The sequence below is a fragment of the Epinephelus lanceolatus genome, chromosome 15 (genome assembly GCF_041903045.1).
Source record: "Epinephelus lanceolatus isolate andai-2023 chromosome 15, ASM4190304v1, whole genome shotgun sequence".
Classification (NCBI taxonomy): Eukaryota; Metazoa; Chordata; class Actinopteri; order Perciformes; family Serranidae; genus Epinephelus; species Epinephelus lanceolatus.
Window position 1 is genome coordinate 4,538,473 of NC_135748.1, and position 15,137 is coordinate 4,553,609.

Below are 15,137 nucleotides of genomic sequence, written 5' to 3' on the forward strand. Positions count from 1 at the left end.
AACAAATCTAGCCTACAAGTAAAAATAAATTAATAATAACTTTCACTGCTTAAAGATACTCAATAGGTCAGCTAATACCTGACATGTCACTGGAAAAAACCCCCACTGCAGCAGCATATTGAGTGCCAGGTGGCCAGCGCTCGCCGTTATTGGACAGCATGCGCCATTGTCGGCGCATGGACACTCACCCTCTTGCGAATGGACTTTGAACTTATCCCACAATAGTGGTTCCGTGAGGCACCGTAGTACTACGGTACTCCAACATTATGGTATCATATGTATCGCGGCCTCCTGTTGGTACCAGTATACCCTGCAACACTACCCGTAATCATACCGCAACTTTTGCTGTCTTATATGAACAGCAGCAACATGAACATTGTCTTGTTTGTTTCAGCTTTGGCCATGGCCAAAACGGAAGTCCCCACCCCAACCACAGCAGCCCCACAACATGAGGAATTGTCTGACAGTTCTTCCTCTTCCTCTTCCTCTTCCTCTTCATCCTCCTCCTCCTCGTCTTCCTCCTCCTCTTCAAGTGAGTCAGCAAGGAAGAAGAAGAAGAAGAAGAAGAAGAAGAAGAACAAGAGAGACAGGAAGAGGAAAGCAAAGATTGCAAAGAAGAAGAAGAAGAAGAAGAAGAGCAAAAAGGCAAAGAGAGGTATGTAACGGTTCGTACAAAGTGCTTGGAGTATATGAATTTGGCACTCAAAAATTTAAGTACTGGAATGCCTTGAAAATAAGAAATGTTTTAACTTGGTCCTTGAAAAAAGTACTTGAATCAGCCTTAGAATCATGGTGGTGTATTTAAGCGGTCACTGCTCTACTCCACTAACACTTTGCTGCCAAACTGCTCACCGCTGTCACTTTTGGGGGGTTTGAAGGGAATCGGTGGTCATTTGCCATTTCAGTTGCGGGGAACAATGTGTACTTCTGGGGCTGGCTGAGGCTGAAGCTTTGTGTTGCGATGAGATGACAGAGATCAGAGCTCAGGTCAGTCAGTGCTCGCTGCTACATGCTGCTGAGGTGACCAGCGGGGCTCTCCAAGTGAGGGCGAGCCTTGGAGGCTCTCCCTTAGCTAATGTCCCTCATTTGCAGTCCTGTTGATCTGCTTGTGGCCATATCTTAACATTTAGTTTCTGCTCTTATTATTTTCCTGGCTACATGTTGTTGTTTTTTTTGTGAATTAAGTTCTGAGGCGACTGGCTCAATTTATGAATTTACACGATTCTCTTGCACAAATGTTTGTGGAGAAAACATTCTTCCTTGAAAATACGTAAAAATTGATGAGGGGAACTTAACTGAGTTAAAGACATTTATTGGAAGAAGTAAAGTTTTCTCTCTTTTTTTTTTTTTTTTTTTTTGTTTAAATCCCATTCACTCATTAAGCCTTGATCTGAGTGAACACTGACACAGTCATTGACAAATGTAGCTCCCCTATAATTTATGGTCATGTATTATTTATGCATATTGTTTAATTAAATTTATTTGGACTTATGTTTTTACTTGGGTGTCCTGACAGGCTGTGTTTACATTTTAAGAACTTTTGAGCTGGTCCATTGTTATTACATGGTTCTAAAATGCTCTTTTCATTCTTGCACAAGTTCCAAAATAAAGTAAATTGAATGAATATGTTACGCTGCTATCATGTATTTAACGTAAGTAGTAGGAAAACAATGCTTATTAAAAGTCTTAATTAAATTGTCATTAAGACCAACAATAAAATAACAGCAACTGGAAGGTCTTCATCAGGTTGCATGAAAGGAAAGAGTGTTCACTTATTATTGTGTCCTGCATTTATTGTAGCAACAGTAAACAAAGAAAATGCTCTTTTAAGCTAAATGAATGACAGTCTCCCTCCTTCCCTAATCCACCCTCTTCTCCTGCCGGCTTTTGAGTTGGTTACTGTCGCGCCACCTATGTACAAATCATAGTCAAACACAGACCTCTTCCCTTAGTGCATTCTCGTTGTCAGTGTGTGCAATTTTGACCTTCAAACAATTAGGCTTCTCTTCCTGTTTACATATGTGGCCCGCCGCGTATTGGGGGTTGAGGTATATGGTATCTAAGTTGGCCATTGCTCCACTATGTTTTGCAGAAATTGTGTGATCCTGCTGACAGACAGACAGAGAGACACAGAGGTGAAAGCATTTCCTTCCACTCCTACAGGAATGGCAGAGGTAAAAATGATGATAATGCAACACTTTTCTCACAATATGAGCCATTATTACATTATGAGCTGTTATTACATTATGAGCGGCGCCAGTAAGGCACATAATGTAATAAGTTATTACATTATTACATTATGCGCAAAGCCGTTATTATGTTATGCGCTCAAGATTTTATTACATTATGAGCCAATTATTACATTATGAACTTTTATTACATTTAAGTTATTACATTATGAGCCGTTATTACGTTATGAGCCATTATTACATTATGAGTTGCTACACAGCCTCCTGTATTTACCACCTGTGGCGCAGCTGCCCACAGAACGTACATCCATGTGGATGCTCACATTGTTATCGTGCAGCAGTACATACAAGCAAAAACAACTAAGTTCTTTAACAATGAATTGAAGTCAAGTGTAAACAAGCGGCACACTTAACCCCATTCCTCCTCCTCATTTGATCTGGCGGGATCCCCCCCGGGGTTGGGGGGAGATTCAAATTATTTCAAAGAAGTTGCATGATCTACTATCTGTTCTTTTTTTTTTTTTTTTGAAAAAAGTGATGGCCCTAATGTGAGACGAGAAAGTGAAAAAGCGCAACTGGTATCAGCTGGTACCTTGTAATTGATACTGTGGAAAATAAGTATTGAAACCATTTCAAATATTCATATGCATAGAATATGCAATATGCATAGAAAAAATGTTATTTCTAACACTATCTGACACAATGTTTTGTTTTGACCCTCAGTGGCCAAACCAAAGTACCTCTTACTCAAAAACACCAGCATCCATTGCACAATAATGGCTGCAGAACCCAGGGTGCAGAGGCTCTGAATACATCCCACGGATGTGACCTTTTTTTCCATCTCCTACATAACCTGTATAAGAAAATAACTGTCAGCAATTCTGAATTAGAGAAGCCATCATAACTGTGGATAGACTGGCCATGGAGCTTATCCTTCTTTAATAATAATCAAATATTCTTCAACAACCCATAAGCACTCAAAGCCTGTCAATCATAAATGCACACCTTCCTCAGATACAGTTGTACACCGACCTGAACAGTCTTTATATTGACTTTGGCATGAGGAGCATATAGAAATGCGGTACATGGCACCCATTTCCTTCTGGTAGGATCTGGAATGTTGGTGCCATTTCTTGTCCACACCTGTATTCGAAAACATGTAATAACTAACAAGGCCTTTTTTCAGTTCTGTGTAAAATGAGCTGACTTTCTAAATGTTAGGTAGAAAGCCAATATTTTTCTTACTCAAGATCCACAAAAAGTGCGCCTTCTGCCGGAATGCATTGTTGCACACACTGTCCCTGAACTGCCGGCACACTAGTGACAGTGTCAGGTAAGCTGTGTCTCTGGTATGAAGAACCACCTCCAATAATATTGACTCCAATATCTCTGGTGGTAGCTGTGGACATACAGTATAGTACAACAGCCAATTATTTACCAACAATAATTACTTACGCAAAATATTTAGTATTTGTGCCTGTTCTATAACCAAGCAATCAAGAGATCACTGTAGAAGGTTACCTTTAAAATCCAACATGTTGTGTTTCTTTTCTTTATTTTTCTTGGGGTTTTCTTGTGTGTAAACCCAGCTAGTGAAAAACAAACAAACAAGGTAATTGTCATAATCTGCTCCTTAGTACCTCTCTGCAGCCACACAGTCTTATCACCAGTCCTCTACATTGCTGTCTGTCTCAGTTTCCAACTACAGCCCTGCTGACCTCCCCCAGGCCATGTACACTCCTCCAACTTCCAAGACCTGCCATCCTCAAGCTGTCCATTAGATGCCCTCAGACTTTTCATTAGTCCTGCAGTTACCTGGCATACTATGCTCTGATTAATTTTCTAATTGTTTTGAAGTTAAGTGTCGGTTTAAAAATAAACAGTTTAATCATTGTTTTCGATCTTTAGTTATCAGAATCAGAATCAGAAATACTTTATTGATCCCCGAGGGGAAATTATTTATGTTACAGGTGCTCCTTGCAAGACAGGAAAGATACATGAAAATATAAGAAATTTAAACAATAATATTAACAAATATATAGTTAAATAAACAGGAATTATTAACAAACATAAACGTAAATTATATATGTATACACATATATATATATATATATATATATATATATATATATATATATACATATATATATATTGTAAACAAAATTTACACAAACAGAATATATACAGTCAGGGTGAACGGGGTTATTGCACAAGTTAAATTAAGTTATTGCAGTGTGTGAGAGTCTCAGGGCCACTCAGAGGGAGGAGTTGTACAGTTTGATGGCCACAGGCAGGAATGATTTCCTGTGGCGCTCAGTGGTACATCTTGGTGGTGTGAGTCTCCCACTGAAAGTACTCTTGTGCCTGACCAGCACATGGTGGAGTGGGTGTGAGACATTGTCCAAGACAGTTCGTAGCTTAGACAGCATCCTCCTCTCTGACACCACCATCAGAGAGTCACACTCCGTTCCCACAACGTCACTGGCCTTGCGGATCAGTTTGTTAAGTCTGTTGGCGTCCGCCACCCTCAGCCTGCTGCCCCAGCACACATCAGCATAGAGGATAGCACTGGCCACCACAGACTCATAGAAAATCCTCAGCATAGTCCGGCAGATGTTGAAGGACCTCAGTCGCCTCAGAAAATAGAGACGGCTCTGGCCCTTCCTGTAGAGAGCGTTAGTGTTCTTAACCCAGTCCAGTTTACTGTCAATGTGTACCCCCAGGTACTTATAGTCCTCTACAATGTCCACACTGACCCCTTGGATGGAAACAGGGGTCACCGATGTCTTGGTCCTCCTCAGATCCACAGCCAGTTCCTTTGTCTTTGCCACGTTGAGCTGCAGATGGTTCTGCTCACACCATGTGACAAAGTTATCCACAACAGCCCTGTACTCATCCTCATCACCCTTGGTGATACATCCAACTATAGCAGAGTCATCAGAAAACTTCTGAAGATGGCAGGTCTCAGTGCAATAGCTGAAGTCCGTGGTGTAGAGGGTGAAGAGGAAGGGAGAGAGGACAGTCCCCTGCGGGGCCCCGGTATTGCTGACCACTCTGTCTGACACACAGCGTTGCAAGCGCACATACTGTGGTCTGCCAGTCAAGTAGTCAATCCAGGACACCAGGGGAGCATCCACCTGCATTGCTGTCAGCTTGTCACCCAGTAGAGCTGGACGGATGGTGTTGAATGCACTAGAGAAGTCAAAAAACATGACCCTCACAGTGCTCGCCGGCTTATCCAAATGGGCGTAGACGCGGTTGAGCAGGTAGATGATGGCGTCCTCAACTCCAAGTCGGGGCTGATAGGCGAACTGGAGGGGGTCCAAACGTGGCTTGACCATGGGCCGGAGCTGCTCCAAGACGAGTCTCTCCAGGGTCTTCATGATGTGGGAGGTCAATGCCACGGGTCTGTAGTCCTTGGAGCCACTGGGACGTGACGTCTTTGGCACAGGAACAAGGCAGGATGTCTTCCACAGCAAGGGGACCCTCTGGAGACTCAGGCTCATGTTGAAGACATGCTGAAGTACTCCGCATAGCTGGGGGGCACAGGCTTTGAGCACCCTGGGGCTGACACCATCAGGGCCTGCAGCCTTATTTGAGTGGAGTCTCATCAGCTGTCTTCTCACATGGTCAGCAGTGAAGCACATTGTGGAGGTGACGACACGTGGGGGAGGGGTGTAGTCCTCATGATGGAGAGAGCAGTCAGTCTGACCACGGGGGGATGAGGTGTGAGGAGGAGGAGGAGGGGGGGTCAAGCAGGAGGGTGTTGAGGTGTGAGAGGGAGGAGTGGGGGAGGAGGGCAGAGTGGGAGATGGTTGACCAAGACAGACAGCAGAAGAGTCAGGGGGGGGATGGGCAGGGCCAGCAGTGTCAAATCTGTTAAAAAACAGATTCAGTTCATTGGCCCTGTCCACGCTGCCTTCAACTCCTCTGTGGTTGTTGGTCCTGAAGCCAGTGATGGTCCTCATTCCACACCAGACCTCTCTCACGTTGTTCTGCTGGAGTTTCCTCTCCAGCTTCCTCCTGTATCTCTCCTTAGCCTCCCTGATCTTCATCTTCAGCTCCCCCTGTATTGTTCTCACCTCCTCCCTGTTACCAGCTCTGAAGGCCCTCTTCTTTGCATTGAGGATGGCTTTGATGTCCTTTGTTACCCACGGTTTGTTATTTGGATAACAATGGACAGTCCTGGCTGGGACAGTGGAGTCCACACAGAAACTGATGTAGTCCGTGATGCATTCTGTGAGCCCGTCGATGTCCTCCCCATGTGGCTCACAGAGTGCCTGCCAGTCTGTCACCCCAAAACAGCCCTGCAGTGTCTCATAAGTCTCCTCCGACCATCTCCTCACTGTCCTCATGGTCGCAGGCTGGCTCTTGACTAGTGGTACATAGCAGGGGTTGAGGTGCACCAGGCTGTGGTCCAACCTACCCAGAGGGGGGAGGGGGGAGCAGCTGTATGCATCTTTGGCGTTTGCATACAGCAAGTCCAGTGTCTTCTCCTCTCTGGTAGGACAGCTCACATACTGTGTGAATGTGGGCAATGTTGTTGCCATGGTGACATGGTTGAAGTCACCCGAGATAGCTATGAAGGCACTCGGGTGTTTAGTCTGCAGGCGGGCTATGGCGGAGTGAATGACATCACATGCCGACGTCGGGTTGGCAGAGGGGGGGATGTAAACAGTTACAATAATGGCATGTGAAAACTCCCTGGGCAAATAATACGGCCTGAGTCCAACAGCGAACAGTTCAATGTCCGGGCAACAGATACGTTCCTTAATGGAAATATGGTCAGGACTGCACCAGCGGTTATTTACTAGAACAGCAAGCCCCCCTCCTTTGCACTTACCGCTCTCGGTGCAGTCCCGGTCAGCCCGAACAGTCTGAAAGCCGCTGATGGAGACGTTGGTGTCGGGAATGTCTTGGTGAAGCCATGTCTCAGTGAAGCACATAAGACTACATTCCCGGTACTCCTTCTGACTTTTGGCGACCGCTGTCAGCTCGTCCATCTTATTTGCCAGTGACCTCACGTTGCCCATGATGAGAGAGGGGAGACACGGCTTATATCTTCTCTTCTCCATAAGCCTCCGTTGTCTCAACCCTGCTTTTTTCCGCCGCTGTTTACTTCCTCCCCTGCATCCTCTGTGTGTTTTCCTCCACAGTTCAGCTGGTATCTCCGATGTTCCGGCCGCCAAGCCGGCCGGCCTCAGCGCGATCAGCTGATCTCTGGAGTAAACAATGCGGCCATGAAGTTGTTGCGCAATGGTGCCGGGTCCGAATGAAATAAGTAATTCCAGGGTGAGGAAAACGAGTACAACGCTCTCAATCAGCATGTTTTGAGAGGGCGCAGTTCCAAAATTACAATCACAAAAAGCCAGCACAAATACCAATAAAGCAAAAAAGTAAGAAAACCGAGAAAACAAGCAGGAGCGACTGCAACAGGCTGCACGCGCGGGCGCATGCGCTCTACAAAAAAAAAATTATTATTTTTATTATTATTATTATAATTATTATTTTTTTACTATAGCCTAGACAACGCAAGCTGTCAAAATAATCTCCATTTAATGATTACAACTGCTGCTACACATTATTAAACAAGACAAGGTCAAAACATAGTATATGACTAGCCTGTGTATGAAACACTTGCAGGATTTTAATTTGAAAAAACCCACAAAAGAAGTGGCGACACATGGCCAAGAAGTGCTGTGGAAACCCCACACAGTCCAGAAAATGTCAGGAAAATACAAATTATGGAAATAAAAATAAAAATATCCAATTTTTTGGATAAACTGACAACATAATGTGAATCAAAATGTTCTGTCTCGTGCCTGAAAAAATGTTAACAGTTTATCAGAAATTATTTACAGTACCACAATGAAATTAACAGATTTTGGCCATGCTCAATATATCATTATACAACAGTTAGTTCCGACTGAGTAATTTGATTGGAAGAGAGGCATTCCATGAGTGCTGATATAGAGTCTAACATCACTGGGACATGTAACAGTAAAATCACTCTGCTCACAGGTGTTATAAATATAATACAACCGTTAATTAACTGTCACACTCGCTACATTGACTGGACAAAATTACACAGTTGCAGATCAACGTAAATACAAAGTAGCTTGTGAGTTCCTGGCATGTGTGCTGCGTTGCCTGGCAACAGACTGGGGGAACTGTTTTTTTTCGTGGAGCTACATAACATAATTAATTTATTTCATCACCTTTTGTTAACATTTCCTTACTCAGCATTGCTGTTTAAGCTGTTGTTGACCTGTTGTATAAAAGCAACATCACACTCGAGGTCGTGATGTTGTACTGTATATCGTCACGGCTGTAATTGTCTTTGACCAAATCACAGCCGTGACGATATACAGTACAAAATCACGACCTCGAGTGTGATATTGCTTAATTGATGCCGTTTGGTGCAAAATGGATTCTGGAATACTAGGCTGTCCCAGCCTTCAGCCGAACAATGGTGCAAGTTCATCACTCAGGCCCTGTTCCAACTACCAGGACAAATACATTTTTTCTCCTATCCTGATGGACATTAAAAGTGAATTTTGCATCACTCACAACTCGACACGCAATGATGTGAAATTCAGAGGGACAGATCTGTTACCTTAGTATGAGGAAAAATTAGTTAAATAACTTGAAGTATCAGTAAGCCGATCATCAAAGACAACAAAGTCTGTACTACACAACTACTTTGAATGTTCAACTGAGAAACAGATGACGTACAATGACATCATAGGAAAGGCTGAAGCCATTACTGTTCAAAATAGCAAAGACATTATATGTAGGCTCTCAAGCTGGTGAAATACTGGATGTTTGCAAAACGTCAAGCCAAGCAATATACTGGTGCTGGAATGGCGCTGAAAAGGTTGCTTAACTAATAGTTAGTTCCTCATTCATTCCAAATTTGTTTCAATTTTATGCACCTCAAACACCTGTACTGTGAACAACGGTGTGATCAGTATACAGTACTTTACACGCAGCCCCCATGATAAATTCTTTAAGCTTGGCCTACCTAAAATGTGACACACTATCATATTTATTTCTAAGGCATCATCGTACAGAATAACATGGATGGTCATATTAATGTGTATGTGGTCTGAAAATAATGAATAAAACTCTTCTCAAGAATCCTGCTGTCTGTGATTTTTTTTGTTAAGGAACTAATTGTAAAGATGATGATGAAGTAATGAAAGACTACTCATTATGTGTCACTTTACTTTAGGACATAAAAAGGTTAACTAGTGCACAGGTTATTGAGTAATGATTCTGCACTGATGAAGTAACTAGTTTACTAATTATTAAGTCGTGATGAACTCCTCTATGAAATTTGATCATGAGTTAATTAAGAACTGACCATTAACTAATAGTTAGTTCCTCATTAGTTCCTCATTAGTTCCTCAGTAACTACTCCTCTGAAATTTGATCATGAGTTACTGAAGAACTGACCATTAACTAATAGTTAGTTCCTCATTAGTTCCTCAGTAACTACTCCTCTGAAATTTGATCAGGGGTTACTGAAGAACTGACCATTAACTAATAGTTAGTTCCTCATTAGTTCCTCAGTAACTACTCCTCTGAAATTTGATCATGAGTTACTGAAGAACTGACCATTAACTAATAGTTAGTTCTTTATTAGTTCCTCAGTAACTACTCCTCTGAAATTTGATCAGGGGTTACTGAAGAACTGACCATTAACTACTCATTAGTTCCTCATTAGTTCCTCAGTAACTACTCTAAATTTCTGTAGCTTAGTTCCTCAGTAACTACTCATTAGTTCCTCATTAGTTCCTCAGTAACTACTCTAATTTTGTGTACCTTAGTTCCTCATTAGTTCCTCAGTAACTACTCTAATTTTGTGTACCTTAGTTCCTCATTAGTTCCTCAGTAACTACTCATTAGTTCCTCATTAACTACTCTAATTTTGTGTACCTTATTGTAAAGTGTTACCTCTTTAAGCAGTGAAAGTTATTATTTATTTCTTTTTACTTGTAGGCAGTGATTTGTTTTCCACTACAGAGCTGTGTGGTGCGAGCATTTCACTCGCATTTGTGACTAAAAATAGTTTTGTGTGAGCAAAATAAATCATTCAGGAGCACGCTGTGCGAGTACAGATTTCAACCAGCAGCAGAAATATAAGGCGAATCCTGCCGGTTGTGGGTTGAATGGAGGTCACAGATACGGTGGCCATAGTGCTCCGCGGCGCAAGATAATGGCTTACCAGCAATGGAGAAGCCCGGCTCCAGGTCCAATAATTTCCTCTTTCTTGGTGTCACGACTGCCCAGAAATACCTGGACAACCGAGCCGTGGCAGCACACAGGTATGTGACGTGTCAGAGGAGAAACGAGCCGTTCACACTTGTCTCTTTGTGGCAGGTAACGGCCCACAAACCTCACCGCACTTTAGGGACTGTTCTTAACTTATCAGAGGAGGAGGGTGGCTGGTTGATTTTTATTTTATTTATTTATTTTATTTTGATCCCCCCTATGTTAATCACTTATTGATGCTGTTTTTGAAGTACGAATAAGTCAGTAAGTAATTTATTCCATTGAAATATCATTGATGTATTATAGAAAAGTGATTTATCTTTTTATAAATGACAAAAGGCACATCTGCCTCATTTTCGTTGTGGTATCGTAATACTACTCAGAACCGTGATACTTTCACTGGTATCGTACCGTGGGTCCCAATCTTGGTACCATGACAACACTACTGCATATGTATGCAGAATCTGTAGGCAACAGGATAATATTTCAGTGTCAGAAGTGTTTGGGTTTGTAGGTCTTTTGTAATCAGAGTAGTACTGATCAATTCATTTGATCAGCAGGTACAGTCTGTATTGAGAGGTTGAGTGCATTGGCAGAAATGCAGTCTCAGAATCCTCTGGCTATTGACAATAACTATTTTATTATTTTTCATTTTTTTGGTAATGTACCTGGAGTCATATACAGATATGTGTTTATATAGATCAAGCCATATAGCCTCCAGGGCTGAAAAATAAAGCCAAGACCAAAGTGCCAAAAACTGCAGTTTTCTGGGCTGGCTCCATAAACCAGCCAATCCCCACAGACCCAGCAGAAATAAACATGTTCACAGCCTGGTGCAAAAAATGATTTTGGTCTCTATGGCTAATTACCCCCCGTCCACCCCCTTATGACAACTGTACAAAGTACAGTCAGATCAGTTAGATCAACCCCTCCTTCACAGCACCACCCTCTTGCCCATATATGACCACTTCTGACATGGAAAAGGAACTCTTGGCTTGGATATCCGTTGGCTACACCAGATCAACTCAAGATATTGGCCCTTACCCTCACAGACTTTATCCTTGTCAGACCAAAAGCCTATGGGTTCTAAGATTGCAAACATGACTACATGTATAACAATGTTGCTATGCTAGTATGAAGAAGCCACAAAGTAGCCTTACCTACTCAAAAACAGATAATATGTCAATAACACATGACATTTCCTGGTAATTACTTTACTCTTCCCTGCCATTGACAAGATTTTCTGCCATTTATGACCCAACGCTTCCCCGCCATTGATGAGATTTTCCGACAATCCGTGTTTTCACTGTTGTTGGGGACACTGTTACACATCTTGTGAAATAGAACTACACTGCAGTGTCCAAAAACAAACAAAGAAGAAGATCTGCTGGAAACCGGAAGAAGATGATTACAGATATGTAGCAGCTTGTAAACTGCACGAAAATGCCGGCGCCGATGGTGAAATTTACGGTTGCACAAGCTGTGGAGATGTTGATGGACTCAGACTCTGACAGTCCCTGTTTTGATCAACATTCCGAATCCAATTTGGACAAAGAAGCAAACGGGATCTCCATGACGGTGACAGTGACAGACAGAAAAGATGACCACAGAGGAGAGGAAGGGGAGAGAACAGACCACTGAATGTGACAAGTTCCTCTATATCTCAAAGAGAATATTATTTTTATTATGATTAGTATTATTTTATTTATATAATTCAAACTGACATAAGGAAATGAGAAAAAACAAAGAATATAAATGTGAAATTGATTGCACATTTGAAAATGACATTCATTGACAAAAATGCATGTTTGTCAGCTTTTTGTCCAAAGTGGGAGCAGAACAAATGGTTACTAATCCAGATGTAATTAAATAATGAGATCCAAGTGTGGGGTGGCTGCTCTGGACTGTAACTGGGCTGAGGAGTTTCTGAAAACTGAACTACCAGTAATCTCCAACCCAAACAAAAATAAACTAAAATATCAAAGCCCAACAATTTAATCCAGCTGGAAACAGAATGGGAAAAAAAAACATTCCCCATCCACTTAAGTGCTCCTGCTGCAGGCATGTGTCGCTGTGTGTCACCCCACCACTCAGCTACCTTGTGTCCTCACGCAGCTTCTGGCTCAACAAATCAGTGAGCGGAGCTCAACAGCAGAAAAGTTTTTACAAAAACTTTTATAGTAGCCTGCCATCCCCAAAAATTGGTGCAACTCACACCAAGAAACATGAAGGGGGAATGACAGGACAGCTTCCACTTTGGAGTGTACTGGCTTGACTTGCCCGCGACCCACAACTACCCGGGTACGTCACTGCAGCTTGGCCAAATTCGCACTTTGAGAGCTGCTAAATGGGATCAAGCCATGAATTTGAATACACAACAATTTCATCAAGCTTTGCCACCTGATAAACCAGACAGGACCGTATTTACCAAGCACTGAAATGTGGCAGGGGCGTTCCACACGCCAAATGGCATCACCGTATACTGACAAAAAGCATCAAGGGTCAAAAATGCAAATGCCAGTACCCTTTTAACAGGTCCAGTTTTGTTACTTAGTTAGCACTGCTAACATTATCAACACTTTCCTTGACTCGGGAAAGAGGAAAACAGTCTAGCTTTGTGACCCCATTCACTTTGTAACTAGGCTCTGCAATGCCATTCCCCAACATGTAATTTACTTGCTTTTGCAGACAAAGGAGCACATAAGGTAACGTAAAGTTTTGACATGATGCAGGGAAGACAGAAGCGTTAGCTTTCTGCTGCTAAAGGAATTAATGCTCTGTCTATAATTGTTCTTATTTTACATCTTTTTTAACAGAATAATGCAAACAATGATCAGGTCCATTACTAATGGTTGATGATGTGTTTTAAATCAAATTGTTAATTTTATTAGTTTTCCTTGTTTTCCACATTTCTGTTGCTTATTCTTTCAACATGATTGCATAGCTGTTTACCTTGGATATTCAGTATGTCATTACTCTTTCTGCTGTGAGCACCTTATTCCTCCACAGGGTTCATTTAAGTTTCATCTTTACTTATTTCATGGAGACTGCAGTGTTTTTCAGTTGCATGTAGGTCACCTCTTCAGCTACTTTTGGCCATGAATCTGTAAACTGCAGCACGGTATAGAACAATTGTTGCTTCTTGCCTCAGGGGTCACTCCCACATAGCCCTGTGCTTTTTATCGCAGCTAGCATCATCTTTGTTCTAAGACCACAGAACCCACATTTATGTAAAGCCGACTGGTTGAGGCTGCCAATGTGCTGTCACAAAGAACAAAGAAACAATATTGATTGTTGCAGATGTGATATTGTCTTGTTTTAAATTCCAGGTCACAGCCCACAGGCTTCCTCTCAGACACTCTTCCTCTGGAGTTACAAGGATGTTAACACATGAGCACATTGTTAAGAACTGGAAACAACAGAGGGAAGCAAATAATGGAAATACCAACTAAAAATGGGGGTCATCCCTATGTTTCCAGGGTTCTATGTTTCCCGGGTTCTATGTTCCCCACTTAACCCTGCAAAAAAGCTTCTATGTTCCCCACTTACACAAAAACAATTCTATGTTTCCCACATGGTTGAGCGGGCAACGGGGGTGGGGGTGGGGGGGGTGGGGGTGCTTGACTGTCATGACATGTCAGCTTCATTAAAAGTATAGCTGCAAATTAAAAGCAACAATAGATGTAAAATCACACAGAGACAATGCATCTGTGATTAGTCCCCTAATTTCATATTAACAATTTTTTCAATCTTCTCCAATTTCTCGTTTCATTTTATGGAAGTGATCAATGTAAGTGCACTTGTCCTAGAGCTGCCACGACGGTTTTTATAATGCAAATAACTCTGTTTAGATAAAACCTACAAGCTTCTCTTCCTATGACTTTTACTAAATGTGTCCTGTATGTTTTCTGAAGCCTATAAGTTACAAAAATGAAACACACTAGACTTCTGAGCATTTATACCTCCAACCAGCGCATTATGTTGTGGTTTAGTTAGTTTATTTGTTAGTTCAGTTAGTATTTGATTATGTTGCCAATTACCTAATTTTATATTGTTTGTAATAAAATCATTTTGTTTTACTTTAAAAACCGTACGTCTCCATGTTTTTGTCATGGCTTTGAGCCAGGTCATGACACAGTAGTAGTAGTGGAGCACAAATGCTCCAGAGAAGAAGTCAAGTTAGGGGCATGCAGTAAAGCCAAGTTCGTGATCATCCATAGAAATTCTATTTCTATTCTTTTCTTTTCTATTCTTTTGTATTTATTTATCAATAAATCCATACATATATCACACCTGATTGACCTTATACTGGGGAGATGATTTTGGTGCTCTCAGCTCAACGTGACATTTCTATCATGTTTTGTACATAGACTGAATATACAAGGATACATATACAGTCAGTATATGTGCATATAAATTCTATTGGGGACCCACTCAATTGACGACCTGTGAGTCCTGGGGACTCATTAAATTGAAAACCATTGACATCACTGCATTTTTTAAGTTTAAGTTTGAGTTTAAGTTTATTTACTTTATTAATCCCCCTGAGGGGAAATTCAATGTTTTCACTCTTGCTTGTCAATTACACACAGGTCCGAAAGACACACACACATGCACAAACAGGACCTATACATGCACAAAGTGGAGAGGTGTCAGAGTGAAGGGGCTGCC